The sequence below is a fragment of the Balaenoptera borealis genome, assembly GCF_965194805.1.
Source record: "Balaenoptera borealis genome assembly, chromosome: X".
Taxonomy (NCBI): domain Eukaryota; kingdom Metazoa; phylum Chordata; class Mammalia; order Artiodactyla; family Balaenopteridae; genus Balaenoptera; species Balaenoptera borealis.
In genome coordinates, this window is record NC_138881.1 from 34,419,155 (window position 1) to 34,441,770 (window position 22,616).

The following is a 22,616-nucleotide window of genomic DNA, read 5'->3' on the forward strand; positions in this document are numbered from 1 at the left end:
GCCAGAGATGTTACATTTTTCTAGTTTCTTACGTGAAGGAAAAATTGCCTGCCATATTAACAAACAAAGGATGGCCATTAAGCCATCAGGCACTACCAGCCCCCGCAGGCACCGATAGTGAGTCCTGAGGGAACTCAGAATGGAGACAAAGGGGACGCCAGCTGCCAAGCTCTCAGCCACTGCAGCCACCCCCAAAGGTGCACCCCGAGGGGACTCAAGATGGGAAAGAAAAGGCCCCTAAATAGCTGGCCCTAGGTAGCTAAGGTGCAAATCAAAGGAATGATTTCAATGAACCCAGATTCTTGCATCTTCCCATACACAGAAAAGAGCTAAATTCAGTAACTTGAGATGTCCACTTAATCTTTTGATTTTCATTGCAAAACTCCTATATATCGTGGCTCCTCCAGTATCTCTTCGGAGCCGTCCCTCAGAGCTACCTGAGAGGTTGTCTTCTGGGTTTAAGTCCTCAGTTTTGTCCGCCAAATAAAACAGAATTCTCAACTTTTAGGGTGTGCTTTATTTATTTATTTATTTTTTCAGTTGACACTTAGTTTCCCGTGCATCAACACTTGGCCGTCATAAAACAGAGGCAAAATGCCATCTTCCAGGATGAGTAGATATATGTACACGTGGTAGTTGTGGGCATGGGCTCTAAAATCAGACAAAGCTGGATTCAAGGATCCCTGAATTCCTGTGTGTACTAGAGTGTGTACTGACTTCCTCAGGGAATTTACATTCAAATTAGGAGGGGAGATTAAACTATCCAATAATATACAAATAATCGTTTACTTACAAAGCAAGTGAGGGTTACTAAGAAAGTGTTTTAACAAGGAGCATAGACCTGATGTGAGAGGTTAAGAAAAGCTTATCTGAAGAGAGGACATTAAATCTAAGAACTGAGGAGACAGAAGCTAGAAGATGTGAGAGAGCTCTGAGCAAAGAGTAAATCACCTGCAAAGGCACATAAGGAGCTTGGCTCTTTCCAGGCGCTCAAAGAGGTGGCACTGGCTCATGGCAAAGTGGCAGGATCTTGGGCCTGTGACAAACCTGAGATTTTATCCTGAGGACAATGGGAAGCCACTGAGGGTTTTTAAGCAGTGGATTGATGGGAACAGTTATGTGTATTCCTGCAATCATTCTGCGTGACTGCTTTGTGGAAAAGAGTTTGGAGCAGGGAGGAGGGTTCAGAGTCTATTGCAGAAATTCAGACAAGCATCACGCTGGCTTTAGACACAGTGCATTGGTGCCCAAGAGGAGCAGACAGATTTGAAAATATTTTGGGAGGGAGAATCAACAGGAAATGGTGTCTGACTATTGACTCCTACGCAGGGCAGGAGCTCTTGGAGCAACAGCAAAAGAAGGGGCCCTAAATTATTTTGGAGAGGATTTGATATTCTTTTTAAAAGCATCATAATAGTCACTGTGGGAAAATCAGAATTTAAAAGACTTACTTTAGTTATGATATGCTTTAGTTTGTTTTTTATTTCAAAATATAGTTAAGCACATTTTCCTGCTGAGGACTCCCAGAGGGATTAATGCAACCCTATTCCCAGGTTCCAAACTAAGCAAATAGGCGGACGGTGGCCCTGTCTACTGAGACGGGGAACGCAGAGGAAGGAGCAGGAGGGGTTGAAGTTAAGTAAGTAGAGGGGAGAGAACTTGACAGTCCAGCCTTGCCCACACTAAGACATCAAAGTGGAGGCACGGAACTGAGCAGGCAATTGGTGAGCAGAAACTCCAGGTGGAGGGATCCATTTGGAGGATGTCTGGGTGTACATAGTGATAGCAGCTTTGGCAAAGACTGCTAGGTGAAAGACGGCAAAGTGACTATAGGATGAGAAGAAAAGAGAGGCTAGGATGAGTTGTGATGAAGGCTAAAATGTAATCACCCAGGAACAGATGATGAAGCTGAAAAGGAGACAGTGACCAGAGGGGAAAAGCCTATAGCATGAGGTTTCAACAGGACGGTGCGGGCAATCTAGTCAAGTGATGCTGAGAAATGAAGTAAAGGTGAAAACTGTCCACTGAATTTAGCAACACAGAGATCATCAGTGGTGCTGAAAATAGCTGTTTGGTAGATTGATGGAGGAAGAACCGTATTGTATGGATAGTAGTTGCAGAGTGGGGAATGCTGAGGGAAAGAAGTGCGGGTGAACATTTTAGAGACAGGAGATAGAGGTGGGACAGGAGAGAGGGAGAGAGCAGTTGGAGGAGGAAGGGAGGCAGATGGAAGGCCTTCACAAAGCCTGGAGAGACTTGGGAATGCTGAGGGGCAAACCGAATAGAAGAGGAGAAAACACAGATTCAGGAGAGTGAAGGAATAACTAACGTAAGGGAGGAAGAGATGGCATCCAGATCCCATGTGGAGGGACTGGCCTTAGCAAGAAGAGACACTACTTCCAGCATAACAAGAGGAAAGGAAGAAAGCGTCCTTTCACAATATACTACTGCTATATCTATCTATCTATCTATCTATCTATCTATCTATCTATCTACATCTACATAGAGACAATAATCTACATATTATTGATACATACGATATAGCTATCTATCATATATGTCATGTAATATAGGATAATACTATTGTCTATCTCAGAAGGTTGTTGTGAGATACTAGGTATGTAACAGGGAAGAGCCAAATCGGACTCCATGTTGGATCTGTTTCTTTTACTTTAACCTCTGCTTCCCATTGCTTTTGTTCACTAAAAGGATACTGTCTATACATAATGACCTGCCTCGGGGAACCCTGCCCCTCTGCCTGAATGTTAAACCAAAGTGCCTTTGTTCAGGAAAACCTCTGGACCCTGCTCCACCTGTGGATGGCTGCAAGAAAGAAGAAATTAACACATCCTCTCCCTGAGGCTGGCGATTCCAGGGGATATTTGCAAAATTTATGGCCTTTTTACTTTACTTCCTCATCTCCTCCCCCTCTCTGTGCTATAAAAGAAACTGACATCCAAACCCCAATAAGATGGTTATTTTGAGACTTTAGTCTGCCATCTTCTCGGTCTGCTAGCTTTCTTAATAAAGTTGTATTCCTTGCCTCAACACCTTGTCTCCGATTTATTGGCCTGTTGTGCAGCGAGCAGAGCAAGCTTGGCTCGGTTACAGGTAGAACTTACTGCTTGGTGCCTGGTATAGAGTAACATGCAACAATGTTAATAAGGCAGAGTCTGCTATGCTTACTGTATCAGTCAGGCTATGCTTACTGTAACCCAGGCTATGCTGCAATGCAAAAAACACCCAAGTCTCAGTGGCTTAACACAAACGAGTTTCTTTCTCACTCATGGGTTATGTCCAATGTGGGTCAGTGGCCGGGGTGGGGGTGGGGGGTCTGCTCCAGCTGGTCATTCAGGGACCCAGGCTACTAATTCAACTGTCTTGTAGCTGCACCCTATGTGACTCCTGGCCTCTTCAGTGGCTGTAGCAGGTCAAGAGGGAGCGGAAGCAGGGAATTAAATGTTTCAGACCAGCGGGGACACGTTTCTCCTTCTTACAACCCATTGGCCAGATCTAGTGTTCTGTGCTCCTGAGCACTGCAGGGTGGTAGTGGAATGTAAGAACGCCCCTGACATTCAGTGAGTAGGAAATACCTCTGCCACATCCCTGTAGCCAGATGGTTTCAACCTGTGGAGTTACCTCCCTCGTGTTGAAGGCAGGGAAATCGAAAGTAAAATTTTATGACTGCGGTCATGTGCTCTTTGGTGTCCCCTTCGTACATGGCCAACCACTCATACATGCCTCAGGAAATCATGTTGATATACAGAAATCATCACAGTCTGACAACACATACAACTCTTGGCAATTTCCCCTATTAATTCTTGTTGTTACTCATTTCTGGAGCATTTTGTGTCAACTAAAAATAGAGGCATCTATGAACAAGGAAGACATTTGATGGATTATGCATCCTAGCTGAACTAGTTCCTTTCTTGACAGCATTCAGCAAAATTTCCAAGGCTTGCATTTTGAATTGTATCATAAAGCGGCTGCCATCGCTGTTTATTTCTCTCTTTGGAATCAGATAAACAGGTATGTCTATCCACTTTGAAAACCTCTCTATGAAATCCCATAAACATCCAAATTTACAAATCAGATTCTAATAGCTTCTTTGATTTCTGAAATTTTGTAGTGCAGCTCCAGGATATATGAATTGAGGACATACAGGTCCAAAGCGGAAGTTTTATCTATTAAGAAGAAGCAGAAGGCAGGTGGGGATTACTGGGCTATTACCCCAGGAAGAAAATTTGCATTTTTCTTAATCATTTAATCTAGTATTTAAACATCTTTCATGCACATACAAATCATCTACTGGTCTTGTTAAAATTCAGATTCTAATTTAGTGATCTAGAGGGGGCCCTATGAATCTGCATTTTTAAAACAAGTTCCCAGATGATACTGATGCTGCTACTGGTGCATGGCTCACACTCTGTGTAGCAAGGGATTAACTCATGGAAAAGCATAAGTAGTTTATAGAAGCAGTAAAGGAAAAGACTGGTAAATGTAATTATGGACAATTTAATGGATAAAGGATCTAGTATTCAGGACATGCACAGAATACCAACAAATCAATAAGAAAAAGACAAAAATATAAGAAATAAAAAATGAGCAAAGGGTATTGCATTAACAGAGATAAAAATTCAAATGGCCAGTAAACATATAAAAAGGTGTTTAATCTTACTGGAAATGAGGAGAATGCAAAATAAGCAATAATGATATAACATTTTATATTCACATTATTGGCAAAAATAATAACATTAATAAGTGTATTTAGGAATACAGGGAACTTGCTACTGAGAGTGTAAATTAGCACAATCACATTAGAAAATAATTTGCCAGGGAGTTTCCTGGCAGTCCAGTGGTTAGGACTTGGTGCTTTCACTGCCGTGGCCCAGGTTCAATCCCTGGTCAGGGAACTAAGATCCTACAAGCTGCGCAGTGTGGCCAAAAAAAAAAAAAAAAAAATTGCCAAAACTAAAGTTGAAAAGATAACCTGTCCCAAAGAAAAAAGTGGAAATAACCTAAATGTCCATCAGTAGAGGAATAGATAGACTGTTTATTCACACAGAGGAATATCATATAGCAGTTATAATAAATGAACCAGTTTTACATGTATGGACATGAGGAATTCTCAACAACTTAATGTTGAGAAAAATGAAAAATGTACTCTATGATACTATTTTATCTTAAAAGTTTTAAATACATGATAAATAAAATATTTGTATAAAGACATACACATATACAATTTGATCATTCATGGGAATGATGAACATCATATTAGGGAGAGTCATTTCCTCTGGAACAGGAAGGAAGGGTGAGGGATGAACAGTGAAACTTCGTAAGTATCAGTAATGGTTTGCTTCTTTCAAAAGAACAGAGATCTCAAACAAATATGGCAAAATGTTAACATCGTTTCAATGAGTGGTGGTGCGTGAGTGACTATTATACTATTTTCTGTACTTTAATACACAATGAAAATGTTTTTAATTAGAAACAAAACAATTTTTTTATCTCTAAGTCAACTTGAGTGGGGCATAATTTACATAAAATAGATGCACACATTTTAAGTGTACACTTTGATGGGCTTTGACAGATGTATATACCCTTATACCATTTAACCACCGCCTTAAGCCAGATATGTATTTCCCTCCCCCACTTCCACCTTCTAGAAAAATACCACCATTCTGATTTTTCATCGGTCATAGATTAGTATTGTCTTTTGTACAATTTCTTTTGTATCTGGTTTCTCTCACTCAGCATAATGTTTTTGAGATTATTTCATGTTGTGTGTATCGGTAATTTGTTCATTTTTATGGATATACCTTTATTTATCCATTTACCTATTGATGGACATTTGGGTCATTTCCAGTTTGGGGCTCTAAAAAACAAAGCTGCTATGGATATTCGTGGGGTTTTTGCGGACAAATGCTCAAACTTCTTTTGGGTAAACATCTAGTGTCCTTTGTCAGTTTATGTATTGCAGATATTTTTTCTCCGCCTATGGCTTGTCTTTTTCAAATTTGAAAGATAAGAAAAGGAAAAAAAAAAAAGACCCCCTCAATGGACAAAAGTAGGGAGCTTGTACAAAAAAAAATCCAAATTTTAAACATATGAAAAGGCAATTTACTATTAAAAGTGCAAATAAAAGAATAAAATTTATTTATTTATTTTGCCTATTAGGCTGGCAAGGATCAAGAAGATTGCCAGTATCTAGTCAGCAGGAGAAAAAAGCACATTTATTTACAGTCTGTGGGAATTCGAAAAGGTATGACCTTTTCAAAAGGCAATTTGGCAGTATAAATTATGTATATATATATATTTAAAAGGCATATAATTCTTACTCATCATAACCACCTCTGTAGATAAGTGCTTCCAGAATTTTTTTACAGAAATTTTTTTTACAGAATTTACAGAAATACACAGATTTGCACCAAAAATATGTACAAGGATGTTTATTGCAGCATTGTTTAAGAAAAAATTAAAGACACCTAAATGACTTCAGTAAGCTAACGAATAAGTAAATTATCACCCTTACATACAACAGAATACTATGCAACCATGAAAATCAGTACAATAGTTTTACGTGTACTTGTATGGGAAGATTTCTAAGATCAAATTTTAAGTGATAAAAATAAGTTGCAAAATAATATGCAGAGCATTTTTCTACTATATAAAAGTAAATTAATAGATATGAATACATGGATAGGTTTGATATACACATAGGTAAAAATATGGACTAACCTTTACTGTGCTATGCAGTAGTAGTTACCTCTGGGGTGTGGAATTACAGGGGCCTTGTAATTTCTAATTCATACATATCTATATGGCTTTAATTTTTTAATAATAAACACAATTTGCTTTTTCAATCAAAACAAAAAGGTTTGAAATGAAAAATAATAAACAGAAAAACTAATAGAAGCTGACAACCATAATAGCTAACATATAATGAGTATTTATGATGTGGCAGGCATATTTCTAAGTACATACAATAACTTATTGAATCCTCACAAAACTCTCTGCGGTATATTTTATTGAGTCTCTCCATTTTACAGATGAAGACACTGAGGTACAGAGAGATTAAGTAACGTGCTTATGGTCAGTTAGTAAGTGGTGGAGTCAAGATTTGAACCCGTCCTGTCTGGCTACAAGACCCTAACTCTTGGGACTATGCCATCTGCCTATTTAGGAAAAATTAAAATATGTTAGGAAGGAAGAGTATATGTTAGAAGATCCTAGTTCATAACATTCCTGAACAAACTGGCTATCCATATAAGTTTTAAGCATAAAGTAGTAATGATTGTGTCTCTTTATTGGTTTTATTGTATACCAGATACCTGATTGAGGCCTTTTACCTACATTATCCCTTTTGGCTATAAAATATATCTGCAAACTCCTCATGTCTCATCACCTCCATTATTACCTCCCTGCTCCAAAACACCATCACCTCTCACCTGGAGTACTTCCATCACTTCTCAATTGGTGTCCCTGCTTCAATTCTAACAGTTTTCACAACAGAATGATCCTTTTAAGGGCATGATATGCCTTCCCCTTTTCAAGACTCTCCAATGGCTTCCCTTCTCTTTCAAAATGAAAGCCAAAGTCCTAACAATAGCCTACATCATCTGGCTCTCTACCTCACAGAGCTCATCTCCCATCCCAAACCTACAAACAAGGAATCATTAAATCACTTTTTAGATGTTATTGATCTGTAAGTGATTCTATTAGCAAATATTGAACCAGGAATCAAACTTAGTTTTATTTGACACTGGTGACTGGAATCCCTACGTTACACTATGTTCTAACAAAATGGTTATTTTTGCAGGAATATGAGCATTATTTTTGTGAGACAAAACTTTGACATCCAAATGAAATTTCTCCTTCTTTGGGAGGTCACTTAGTCTAGCATTGCTGAAATCGCTGGGAAAGTGCTTTGACTCTTTTGGAAGAGACTCCAAAGCTTGAGGTATGTTCTTGTAAAAAACCATGGAAGGGAAAATCCTACATCTTTGTACTTGTATTAGATTTAGAAAATAGATTTGTTTTGAAGAATAATTTGGAACTTAAATTGATGAAAAATATGAAAGAATTTCAAGAAAAAAATATGATTTGGGGTGACAAAGAGTTGACTATAAAGACACGGATTTGATGATCTCCGGTGACTCACTAACTCAGGAGACAATTCCAAAAGAAGAGTTGTGAGGGGTATTTGGCAGTATTTGTATGACTAGGTAATTTCCTAGATGACTACTTTTAAGGCTCATGTTATGTGATGATAATGGCTTATATTATTATACTCTTGTTTGTGCCAGACATTGGTCAAGCATTCTATGTCTTAATTATTTAAATTTGCCTATTACAGAAGAGAAAACTGAGGTACAGAGAAGTTGTTACCCAAAGTTAGCTAAAACGTGTTAGGGCTGAGGTTGGAATACGTGCTGTCTAGTTCCAGAATCTATGCTCCAAATCACTACACTATACTGCCTTTTGAAAGAGCATCGAGCAGTGGTCTTCAAACTTGTAGATCACATATCCTCATTCATAACCAACCAGAAGCCAGAAGACATAAGAGCTCACTGATGAAGCAGATGCACATCAACTTTCCTGGGTAGATATCTAGCACTTGAAGCTCTCAGCTGGTGACAGAATCAGTGAGAAGTTGGAGGAATGAGGTTCAGAAAAAAATAAAGGCAGAGATGGAGAAAAGCTACCCAGCAGAAGCAGTATGTGTGTGCGTACATGTCTGTATGCATGTACTACTGTACCAATGTATTATGCATATTGTAAAATATACACAAAAAGAAGATGTAAAATGATGAGATAAAGAATAAACATAACTAACAAGATGGATTGTCTTGAGCATCCCCTGGGGGCGTGTGTCACACACCTCAATTTAGAAAATAGGCTTGGGATAACATGGTTTTGAATTCTGGCTTTACCACTTGTCACCTGAGTCATCTGGGCAAGTTGTTTATTCTTTGCCTCTGATTCTCCATCTGTTAAATCAGGATAATAACCCCTAACTTGCAGGATTGTGCAGTTTAAATGAGATGATGTGTACAGAACCTGTAGTGCCTGGCTTTCAGCAATCTTTTTCCAGATGATTTACTTTCCCTCATAATTTAAAATTCCCGTTATTTGCTTCATGGTCTGTGTTTTTTTTTTTAATTAATTAATTAATTAATTAGGCTGCGCCGGGTCTTAGTTGCTGCCTACGGGATCTTTTAGTTGCAGCACGTGGGATCTAGTTCCCCAACCAGGGATCGGACCCGGGCCCCCTGCATTGGGAGCGTGGAGTCTTAACCACTGGACCACCAGGGAAGTCCCTTGGTCTGTGTTTTTAAAATTTCACTACGTACTCCTATAATGAAGCTGAAGGCATCCCTGCAGTTTGACTTGGTGCATCTAGGTGGCGCTAGATTAATAGCTTTTTCATGCTGCATCATTCCAAACATGGTGCAGCTGTGTGTCTCTGACAGCAAAGAAAACTGTGGAGACACGGGGAAGAACCAATGTACATTTTCCTTTGTGCAAAACACTATAGGAACTGGGAGGAAGGGAGGACTTAATAACTGTCCAGACACTTAAAAAATGAATGGCCTGACTGTTCAGCAATCGTATGTCTGTGAACAAAAGTTCCCTTTTACATGAGCTGTTTGCCATTGCCCTTTGTGATTGGAATTGGGCTTGAAGACTCTAAGTGTATTTTGAACTATATTTATCTGTGTCTTTCCACGGGTAACTTTTTCCTAACAGGGTTCCTTGGCTACATTCAACCTCATTTACTGCCAGTAACTGAAAATTTCACCTTTGACCCCAACTTTGGGCTTTTGTTTCTTCTTTCCCCTCCTCTCAGAATGCTAAGACCGTTGGGTTTCTTTGGCACAAAGCTAACCAGAAAATAAATGTACTTGAAGGCATATCAGTCAGATTTCTGACAAACAGACGACATCTTCTTATTAGGATAATTTGAAAAGGGTTTGTTTACAAAGTAACAAATTTCAAACGGTTGGAAGGGGGTTGGGGCACAACCACAAGGCATAGTGCAAGGACCCAGGGCTAACAGCAGGGGAACTGCTGCTCTCCCTTGGTCCAAAGAGATGAAGGGTTCATTACAACTTGGAAGGAGAGTTGTGTAAAGTAGGCCATCTTGACAGGGACAGTGAATTTCTATCAAAGAACAGCCAGCCCAAGGCAACCTCATGGGAAACCAGGAGAATAGATCTTCTGACTTCACTCTACTCCCTCCCTCCATTCTCCAGCTGGGATTCCAATGGCCAAATCCAACCAGAAGCTAGAAGACATGGGAGCTCATTGATGAAGCCCCTGCACAGCAACTTTCCTGGGTAGATATCTCACACTAGAGGCTATCAGCTGGTGCAGAGAATCAGTGGGAAGATTGGGGAATGAGGCTCATTAAAAAAGGCAGACCCACTAGAGGTTGAGGACATGGGGAAGGGGAAGGATAAGCTGGGACAAAGTGAGAGAGTGGCATGGACATATATACACTACGTAAAATAGATAGCTAGCGGGAAGCAGCCACATAGCACAGGGAGATTAGCTCGGTGCTTTATGACCCCCTAGAGGGGTGGGATAGGGAGGGTGGGAGGGAGGGAGACACAAAAGGGAAGAGATATGGGGATATATGTATACCTATAGCTGATTCACTTTGTTATAAAGCAGAAACTAACACACCATTGTAAAGCAATTATACTCTAATAAAGATGTTAAAAAAAAAAAAAAAAGGCAGAGATCAAGGAAAGCTACCCAGCAGGAGCAATCTGACCAGGACGCCACTGCTGGATGAAAGCCCTGCTTTCACTATGCTTCTAATCTCGTGCCTTCATCTTTCAGTTGCATTCTTTTTTTTTCTTTTTAACATCTTTATTGGAGTATAATTGCTTTACAATGGTGTGTTAGTTTCTGCCTTATAACAAAGTGAATCAGCTATACATATACATATATCCCCTCTTGCGTCTCCCTCCCCCCACATCCCACCCCTCTAGGTGGTCACAAAGCACCGAGCTGATCTCCCTATGCTATGTGGCTGCTTCTACTAGCTAGCTATTTTACATTTGGTAGTGTATATATGTCCATGCCACATCGGTTACATTCTTGGCAGCAAAGTCCTGGGTGGGAGCATCCAATTGGCTGAGGCTAGTTCACTTACTAGTTTACCCTCTTTGCCAAGGGGTGGGGACAGGAAATATTGCCTCCTTTGGCTTCCCTGATGGGAACTGGGCTGCTACCTTCTTTTAAGACTCGCACATTTGGGGATTTCTAGATATTCAGAAAGAGCTCAAAAGCAAGGCAGTTTTACTGCAATGAGAAGTGCACCACAACAAAGAGAAGCCCCTGTTCGCTGCAACGTGAGAAAGCCCACGCGCAGCAGCGAAGACACAACGCAGCCAAAAAACAAATAAATTAAAAAAAAAAGACAAGGCAGTTTTCTGTCTCCTCTAAAAAAAAGACAAACCTCCATTAACAAGTAACCTCCTAAATATCCTTTATAATCTGCAACAGCAAGACCGTCAGACAAGAGTACAGAGATTTGGTTTTTATTTCCAGTTCTCTGTCTTTTCTCTCTCATTTCCTTCCTTCCCCATTTCCTGATCTTAGGAAAGTCCCTTTATCTCTCTAGATCTTTTTTATTTTTAAGTTTTCTTTTAACTTGTTTATTTATTTTCTTTATATTTTTGGCTGCGTCGGGTCTTAAGTTGCAGCATGTGGGCTCTCTCGTTGAGGCGTGCGAGCTCAGTAGTTGTGGCACACGGGCTTAGTTGCCCTGTGGCATGTGGGATCTTAGTTCCCCGACCAGGGATCGAACCCGCATTCCCTGCATTGGAAGGCGGATTCTGTACCACTGGACCACCAAGGAAGTCCCTCTCTAGATCCTTATACAAGAAAGCAGGACTAAGATTCTCAACTCTAGTCGGGGGTTCAACTGTTGGGCCGCCAAATAATATAATCAGCCCATCCAAGAGAAGGCCCTAATCAATGTCTTCCCGATAGAACCCCTTGGGCTGTTAATACCTAAACTTCATTGAGCATGTATTTCTCTCAATACAATGTTGGGTGGTTTTTTTTGTTTGTTTTTTTGTTTTTTGCAGCTGCTATTTATATAGGAAGTGTTTATATTTATGTCCATAAAATGCAGTGTAGCATTTTTTAATGGATAGATTAATAAATGAGACAGACATAAGAAGCCTCTGCACACTGTGCTTTTTGGTGTGCATTCACAAAGAACATCAATATTTCCTCTGAGAATCCCACTCACATTTTTCTCAAAACCTCCTTGTCTCCAGTCTTTATTTTTTTTAATTAATTAATTTATTTATTTATTTATTTATGGCTGTGTTGGGTCTTCGTTGCTGTGCTAGGGCTTTCTCTAATTGCAGCAAGCGGGGGCCACTCTTCATCGCGGTGCGCGGGCCTCTCACTGTCGCGGCCTCTCTTGTTGCGGAGCACAGGCTCCAGACGCGCAGGCTCAGTAATTGTGGCTCACGGGCCTAGTTGCTCCGCGGCATGTGGGATCCTCCCAGACCAGGGCTCGAACCCGTGTCCCCTGCATTGGCAGGCAGATTCTCAACCACTGCGCCACCAGGGAAGCCCTCCAGTCTTTAATCTTGTTCCTTCCATGCCCCTAATCATCTGGCCGTACCATTAACTACTGCTCATGAATTGGTGTAGACCCATGCCTCAGGGCTTCTCTCCCTCCAGGTCAAATGCCAGGGAGGTGTAAGGCTTGAAGTTTTGCCTCCTGGGAGCATTTCCCTTCTTCACCCCTTGGATTCAGTATAGCTGCTCAATCTACAGTGAATCTTGCATTACTGGATCCAGACCAATCCAAAATTACATTTCTCATCCTTGATCAAGCATCCTTATACTCTGTTCACACACAGACTTCCCAGAGTTTTTCCAATATAAACTAGAAATCCAGGAGTTCTTTGGCCTTCTCTGGCTTTTGACTTTGTCATTGCCAGCCCCCTCCTAGGGTCATGCTGAAATCTGACAATCTTGGGGATTGGTGGGGAAGGATGAAGAGAACTGGCTTCATCTGGCAAGGCAACTCCCTCAAGTGAAAAAGCATCTTCAATCAAGAAAAGGACAGTTTCATTAGACAAGCTAGGAAAGATTTCTTGAGCTGGCAAGGGAGATTCAATGAGATTTAAGGGTTCAGTATTCTTAGGGTCCTTTAAATCCTCTCATATATTTCCATGTCAATTTTCCAGCATTCAGTCTAACCCAATAATGCCACAATATGCACCTAAAAAACCTGTCAGGGTTGTGAATACCACTGATACTGTAATTCATCAGCACACAGGATCAGACCAAAGTCTGAGTTTATCTTTGACCGTCTCAGATCAGCTGAGGCAGGTGACTTTTTTCACCATTAAGCTATTCATTATAAGAAGCAGCCATCTCATTGGCCATCACTGAACTCTTAATGCCCTTCATACTGTTCTCCTTAAATCATATTCTCAATCAGCATTCGAGGTGACCATAAGCAATGGTTTAAGCAGCTGTTTTGCCACTGTGTTTCTAAGGGGGAGTTTTAATGTCATTCAACCATTCCCAATTTTATCACTTTTCCTGAGGGTCAGTTGCCTGCAGCTCACTTTGTGGTACCAATTTCTGAATCAGTCAGAGTTCTTGGGGTAAAAAAAAAAAAGACAGTGGGAAATCATCAGGAAACTCATAGAATTGACAGTCTGGAGAGGAATGCTTGGATAAGGTAGGGAAAGTAGGGAGGCAAGGCAGCCACCGTTGGGCCTAGTCACCATGGCAAGAGTGTACTAGTCACTGGACACAGCCAGAAATGCTGGTAGATTACAGCACTATAAATCTCACCTCCCAGGCTCTTTTTCTTTAGTCCTTCAAGATTCAAAGCCCCAGGTGAGAGCATCTTCTGGATCATGTGCCCATGACCTGGCTTTTGCAGGGGGTGGAGAGAGGGAGGGAAGGTTTTTACACTAAGGCTCTACACTAATACTCACACAATGAGAACTGGAGAGGGTTTGGGATGCTGAGTAGTGAAAATCCCTCCTTGTCTGACAATCAGTCATGGAAGGAGCTTTCACTAAGAGTCCAGAAGCTATTTTCTCTCACTCCCTCACTTGCTTTCTCTCTCTTTACTCCCTCCCTTACCAGATTTTGAGAAAATCAGTGTACCTCTCTGGTCCTCTGGAGGAGAGAGTTGGACTAAGATATTCACGGTTCATCTATGTCTAACACTCTATGATCTCAGACCTCTCAAGAATCTAGTAAGAAAGGTATTATGCTTACATTAAAAGTTTAATAAATGCAGAATCTAACATCTTTCCTCTTCTCTAATGAGTAATTTTAAATGATCATTTTTGACCCAGTTTCTCATTGTATATGAAATTTCTACATATGTCAGCAAATTATAATATTTATGGAATTCCTCCCATAATATTAGATATTCAAGTATTTTGACCTTACTTGCCTTTTGACATTTCATGTTGATTTCAACAGCTCCCTCAGTACCCACGCCCACTAAGTTAAAATGCATATAAAAATCAAGGTGAACCATAGGGAGAACAGTGATAAAGGAAGTTAATATTCCAAGAGGCCTTAGGGTCTTATCAAGGTTGATGCATCAGTTTTACTTTAAATCTCTTATCTATCTAATTATTTCACCACTTTGATTAAATGAAACTAAAATTGGTATTGATGAAAAGAGAAAGTACAATCAAAGAAGCAGATAAGCAAATAACTGAACGCAAATAACTTTTAATTATCCTTACTTAATAAAGTTAAGGAATAGTGTCAGGTGCCAACATTACTTTGTCAAATCAAAGGGCAGTGTCGGGATAAAAACAAAAAATCACAGAATGTTTTGAAAATTGTAGTCAATTTCAAAATTGTTAAACACTTTTATATGAATTTGGTTTCAAAACAACCCTGTATCCTGGGTTGTGAATATGTTCAGACCCTCTAACGGAAACCCAATTCTTTGAATCACTCCATATGTATTACTCATTTGTAGAATCCTACTAAAGTCCCCAGGCTTCCCCAAACACAAAGAAATAGGTGGGCTTCCAGGTATGGCAGTTATACCTGGCTAGTTTAAACTATTACGTATAAAATAGGTAACCAAGAAGGACCTACTGTAGAGCATAGGGAACTATATTCAATATCTTGTAATAACCTGTAATGGAAAAGAATCTGAAAAAGAATATATATATGTATATGAATCACTTTGCTGTACACCTGAAACTAACACAACATTATAAATCAACTATACTTCAATAAATTAAAAAAATAATGCTGTCCTATATGGAATCATAATAGGAAAACTAGCAAACAGCTTTTTTTTCTTTTGGCTGCGTTCGGTCTTCTTTGCTGTGCACGGGCTTTCTCCAGTTGCAGCGAGCGGGGGTTACTCTTCGTTGCGGTGCATGGGCTTCTCATTGTGGTGGCTTCTCTTGTTGAGGAGCACGGGCTCTAGGCACACGGGATTCAGTAGTTGTGGCATGTGGGCTCAGTAGTTGTGGCACGTGGGCTCAGTAGTTGTGGCATGCAGGCTCAGTAGTTGTGGTGGCTTAGTTGCTCCGCGGCATGTGGGATCTTCCCGGACCAGGGACCGATCCCATGTACCCTGCATTGGCAGGTGGATTCTTAACCACTGCACCACCAGGGAAGTCCTAGCAAATAGCTTTTGCTTTAAGTTGATTAAACAGTTTCTTCTAAACTCAATAATGCATTTACTCTTTGGCCTCTCCCTAACCCAAGGTTACCCGGGTTATTTATCCTCTCTGTCCAGTGTCCTGCTGCTATGACGCAGGGTGCATAGGAACAAACACTGGGTAGTGATATAAACTAACAAATACATGCAGAAGAGATGTGAACAGCACATTCATTGCAGACAAAGAGCTTGCAGGTGAGGGAAGAGTCAGTAATGTCATTACTAATATCATCATGATCATTAGAAGATGATCATGATGTGTTATTCTCATATGGACTTTGCAAAATGGATTTGCTCATGTCTCCGGAGTCGTTTTATGTTCAATTGATTAGGGACACCTACTTTAGAAAATGATTGGATTGTTTTCATGTCCCTCGTGGCTTTGAACAAACAGGCTATAGTTGTAAATTTTAACTTGCAAAAAGAGTAGGGACCATAGTAGCAGAGAGATTTTATGATCAATTTTTATTATACTGTTTTGTCATACTGAAAGGCAATAATGACATTTGGCATTTATAGAGTCCTTTGTATTTTCAAAGCACTTAGTAATCATTAATTTCTTTATCTCGTTTCCATCTCAAATGAGATAGGTTGGTTAGCATGGCAGGGTTTCAGAAGGAAAATACAATCAGACAACAAAAGATTAGAAACTTGAAAAGTTAGGCAGTTGAAGTACTGAGGGTGAATAAGTCCCTGGTTTTTCCATCATTTAGGGGGAAAAGGAAAAGAGAGAAGAAAACACATCATAGGTCCTCACTGAGAAACATTGTTTTTGTTTCTTTCTTATTTCTGATTAGAGGACAATGATGAAAAAAGCAGGGCACCTCAACACTTCTATTTCTAGGAAAGTGACTATAATAAGCCAACAACCGGGACAAGCATGGGGGCTCTCACCACGTGTACTGATGCTAGTAACTAATAAAAGCTAACATTTATTGAACACTGAGCCAGGTACGGTGCTACAGCACTCTATATCCATTACCACACTGCATCTAAACAACAAAGCCATGAGATAGGGGCTGCTAGTACCACCATTTAAAAGAAGAGGAAACTGAGGCTTAGAGAGGCTGAGGAATTTGCTCACAATAAACAGTAATGGAGTGACTCCCACATCGCTGGATTCATTCTTCTATTGCTTTCCAGGTGATTTGCGTATTCCTTAATAGTAACACACTGTGTAACAATTGAGGATGACCTGGGAATCCATGAACTCCCTGGTTCTCTTGAAGAAAGGATGCCGAACTCCAGTTAAAGAATGCCGGAGGATGAAATTGGTAATGGTGAATGCCCAGTCCGCACGACCCAGACTCCAAATACTCAGAAAAGTTCCAGGAAAAGGGCTTGTTTCTCTCTTGTTTTGGAGACAAGATTCCCATAGTTTATCTTCTGGACCCTAAGTAGGTCCCATCTTTATAAGCCATAGAACTGTTACCAGTGGAGCAGCCTTAAGAGAAGAAGGTTGTGTTTTCCTATTTGCTTAAGGTGAGGGCAAAGCCCTTGCTTAGCAGATGTGGTCAAATACAACAATCATAAGCAGGTCAAGAGGACTTTCCAAGTAGTATCTAGAGAGAGGTACCCACCACAAAGATGACTGTAGCTTTCACCAAGAACTAGAAATGAGCAGGAAAGGCATTCACTAAACTGTGATTTTTGAGAACATACAGTATATGTGTCCTAAGCTCAAGGGGAAAATATTGCTATGGAAATTATTATTGGGACAGTGCTTCTAAACCAAGCCCTGGGCAGCAGTAAACGATGCCCACAGCCTCACAGGGCCCTCACGTCACTCAGACTCTAGAAGTATCTGGCAGTCCTAGGGAGCATCAGGGATGATTGTTGAGACAGTGGTGAACTTTGAACCTCTGTGATTTCCCTGTTTGCTTAATGCCTGATAGCCTCTGATCTGCTAATAAATCTCCTTTATGCACAGCTTGACCTCTGTGCTTCCAAGGGGAGGGATTGGAATCAGCCTATGGGGGAAGAGATGGCTGTAGGATTCTGGGTGGGAGCTTGAGCAAACAAAAGTGTACTCAAGAAAGATAACCTCGCCTTTTGCAACTCATCTGCCTCTGACATAAAGGTTGGATCATATTTATTTACCCCTTTTCTACCTCCTAAATTGTGTGTGAATTTTCCAATCTTGTTTTCTAACGCTGACATTTACCAGAACACAAAATAAAAAGCCTCAGGTTTGAAAACTTGAGATTTCTGTCCCTATCTAAGCTCTGAAAAATTCTAGGCTCTGCTTAAAATCAACAGCTGGCAGAGTAAATGATTAGCAGAAGAATGACTTAGATGGAAACGTGGTTTATAAGACAAGAGAGAAGAAAGATTACCCTTGAATGTGATGATCAGCATTTCACGCTCTAGTTCAGATTTTGGTCTTCATGTAGGACCCCGTCTACCTTCTTCATATGCCTCAGTTGAAAGGGTAGGGTGGGAAAGGGGGTGGAGAGGGGATCAGAGGTAGTCTTCACTGATTTCACAATTTCCCCTAGGGCCTGAATGTTTGAACTAATACTTAGCAGTGACATAGCAAGAAAACACCCCCGAATCAATATTTTGACAAAGTCCCATCACCATCTGTTAATTAAAAAGTAATTTTCAGATTATCAGGAGCTCTGTAGTTGACATATTTACAAGTGGAGAGGAATATAATAGTAGCCAGCTGATGGGTGATTTACTTCACTATCATAATTCTAATTTATTTTCTTTTGCCAATTCCCATGCAGATCCAAGCCACATAAGAATACATTCTTACAACAGGATGCAGGTTTATAGCTTATGAAGCACTCCAGGGACATTAATACAAAAGGATTTTTTTGAGTTTTCAGCAAATTAGATATGACCTAGGACATAGAGAGCTCTTAAGAAAAAGGAAATTGGACATTCTTATGCCCCAACCGCCCCCCAAAAACCTAAACCTAAACCTCATACCTTAGACAGAACTTAACTCAAAATGGATCATAGATCTAAATGTAACTTGTAAGGCTATAAAATTTTCAGAAGACATAGGAGAAACTCTTTGTGACCTTGGGTTAGCAAAGAGTTCATAGATATAACATCAACAGTGTAATCCACAAAAAGAACTTGATCAAAATTTAAAACTTCTGCTCTGCAAGAGGATGAAGAGACAAGTTATAGTCTGGGAGAAAATATTTGCAAATCACATATCCAATAAAGGTCTTATATCCAGAACATATAAAGAACTCTCAAAACTAAAAAAATAAGAAAACAAACAACCCACTTAAAAAATAAAGTAGGTCAAATAGGCATATGAAAAGATGCTCATTTCGCTAATTTTTAGAGAAATACAAATCAAAACTACCTCACACCAGTCAGAATGGCCATCATTAAAAAGTCTACAAATAATAAACCCTGGAGAGGGTATGGAGAAAAGGGAACCCTCTTACACTGTTGGTGGGAATGTGAATTGGTGCAGCTACTATGGAAAACAGTATGGAGGTTCCTCAAGAAACTAAAAATAGAGTTGCCATATGATCCAGCAATCCCACTCCTGGGCATATACGCAGACAAAACTCTAATTCGAAAAGATACATGCACCCCAATGTTCATAGCAGCACTATTTACAATAGCCAAGACATGGAAACATCTTAAATGTCCATTAACAGATGAATGGATAAAGAAGATGTGGTACATATATACAATGGAATACTTCTCAGCCATTAAAAAGAATGAAATAATGCCATTTGCAGCAACATGGATGGACCTAGAGATTGTCATACTGAGTGAAGTAAGTCAGACAGAGAAAGAGAAATATCGTATGATATCGCTTATATGCAGAATCTAAAAAAAATGTTACAAACGAACATATTTACAAAACAGAAACAGACTCACAGATAGAGAGAACAGACTTTTGGTTGCCAAGGGGGAGGTGGGGTGGGGGAGGAATGGATTGGGAGTTTGGGATTAGCAGATTATATACAGAATGGATAAACAACAAGGTCCTATTGTATAGCACAGGGAACTATATTCAGTATCCTGTGATAAGCCATAATGAAAAAGGCAACTCTGTGTATAAGTTCCCAAACCAGGAAACAACCCAAATGTCCCTTAATGGGGAATGGATAAACAAACTGACATATCCACACAATGAAATACTAGTCAGCAATAAAAAGAAACAAACTAATGATAAACACAGCAATACAGATGACTCTCAAAGGCATTATGCTGAATGAAAGAAACCCGTCTCAAAAGATTACATAATGTACGATTCCATTCATGTTACATTCTGGAAGTGGCAAAAGTATAAGGAGAAAGATCAATATGCCAGGAATTAGGGGTGACAGGAGGGTGTGACTACAAAAGGATTTAAGGGAGAGTTCTGGGGGGACATGGAACTGTTTTGTATCCTGATTGTGGTGGTGGTTACACGAATCTATACATGTGTTATAACTCATAGCACCATACACACAAAAAAGTTATTTACTGTATGCTAATTTAAAAAATTTAAAAACAACAAAGCATATCATATGTATTCATTTAACCAAAAGAAAAAAAATAAAGGAAGAAAAAGAATATTGTTTTCATTTGCAGATAAGGAAACTGACTTGCCCAAGGTCATTCAACCAATAAATGATAGGTTCTGAAGTAGAACCCACACCTTTGAAATACATCATTCTTTCCCTGTTGTTACAGGAGAAATAAACCTTCAAAAACCTAAGCCAAATTTTGTATTAGTTAGCATGCATTTGGTTGCAAGTAACAAAAATCCCAATTCAGAGTGACTTAAACAAAAAGAACATTTATTATTTTACATAACAAGGTGTCCAGTGGTAGGGAGGGTCATGAGGTTCGTTGATTTTACAACTCAATTATGTAATAAATGACCAACATTCCTTCCTTCTTTCACTCTGCCAAACCACAGTTCCATTCTAAGGCTGCTTCTCCTCACGGTCACAGGATGGCTACTGGTCTCAGACAGAGACACATGCTTCTTTATTCATATCCAGTGGAAGATAGACTACCGGCAACAATCCCACAGAGCTTGTAACTAATGTGTGTACTGCATGCAAATGCTGTGGTTTCTTAGGATCTTAAAGACTCCAGACAACCAGCTATAAGAAGTATTTATGTAATTAGTAACACTCTGAAATAAACAGAGCTTCTCACTGCAGTAACAGCCATATGTCTTATTTGTACAGAGCTCAAATTTGCATTAGATCCTTGGCAATAGCTATGCCAAGGCTCTTAGACACTGTACCTCATGTTTGGTTAGCATGTTAAAGTTTCCCAAGCAGTGTAATAGCCCATTTTTATAAAACCTTTAGTTGGACAGACGAGGACTCTGAGGGTCTTAGAGGAGTCAAGTCACTTGGCCAATTCACCATCAGTTAGCGACTCAGCCGGAGATCCCATTTGATCTTCAAACGTCCTTCCCATTTCCTTTACATAACATTGATTCCCTCTTCAGTGCTTAGATTTCACTAGGGAACCACAGTAGCAATTTCAAAGAAATATTGCAAGTTCATATATGATGTTTACAAGCTCTAAATGTCAGAAAATGAACATTTTTCTATATCCCCAATGGTGACATTTGGCTATTTGGAATTTTAGACTCAAGTGTGATAGAATAAACTTGAAATCATTAACTTTTCCATCTCCCTTCCCTCACCATCCAACCAATTGTCCCAATAGGTGGATTCTAATTCCTAAATCTCTCTTGCATCCATCCCTACTTTTCTATTTCCACAGCCCCAGTATGCTCTCAGGCCCTTATTATAACACAGTAACTTCTGCCTCTTTGCCTCCATTTTCTCCCCACTGCACTTCTTACACAGTGGTGCTGGATTAAGGTTTTCAAGACACAGTGCAGATAATGACATATGTCCCTTTGTCTGCCCCAGCTCTAAAACTTTAATAATCTTCCTTTGACTATAGATTAAATTCTTAACTCCATAATCTGGATTTCAAGGCCCTCAACAATCTGGTTCCATTATTCATTTCCAATCTTGAGAGAATCCTCCTTTCTGGGTGGGAGTCGTTGGCAGTGGTGTACCTGAGCCAGCTCACAACGGCTTGCAAGAGCCAATCTTACGCCTCTCTTCCCAACTCTGTGTTCAGCGATGTCACTTTGGTAGCTTGAAGCTGTCCATGGTGGGAGCATTTATACCACACAAACTGGTCAATGCCACAGATCAGAGCTTTTTTCTCTTTTTGAAGAGCTGGTCATTAAATATTTACCAGAACACCACCAGTTGCAGGGTAACCAGGACCAAATCTAAGAGTGAGTGTTTGATATGGTATACAGGATACAAAGATGTTGACACTAAAAGCCCAAATCAGAGATGGGAGGGCCTGGGGGAAACGAATAAGAAGCAGAGCATTGAAAAATATTTGAGAAGGTAGACCTGGGCAAAGATTGGGTTCCCACAGAAGCAGACATTGAGAAAGGTATTTGGGTTCAAGTGGTTTATTTGGGAGATGATCCCAGGAAGCACTGGTAGGGGTGTGAGGGAAGTGAGACAGGGAAGGGAAGGCAGCTAACAGAGGATGAATTTATAGACAGTTTACTACCGTGGGCAATCGAGGCTCAGTCCCACTGGGGACCTTCGGAGGAGCGTGTAAAACATGCCTCATGGTCGCCCACACAGGAGTGAGGAGTATGTGGAGTTTACCCTCAGCCAGACAGCTGTGGGCACGGGCATTAAGAAGTAGCAGGTATGCTTCCCCAACAACAAAAGTCATTACCCTCTCACCATGATTTCTGTCCTAGGAAACACTGAAAAATGATCTGTTAAACTTATTTCTATGCCAGTCTTATTGCGAGTCCTAGCCAGTTGCTGTTTTATGTATTTTACATAATAAACTTCATCTGAAATAATGCTTAATCCCAAACAATGATACTATGGATGAAACTTTTAGGTAGAAGAAAATCTTTTTGGGCAGGAAG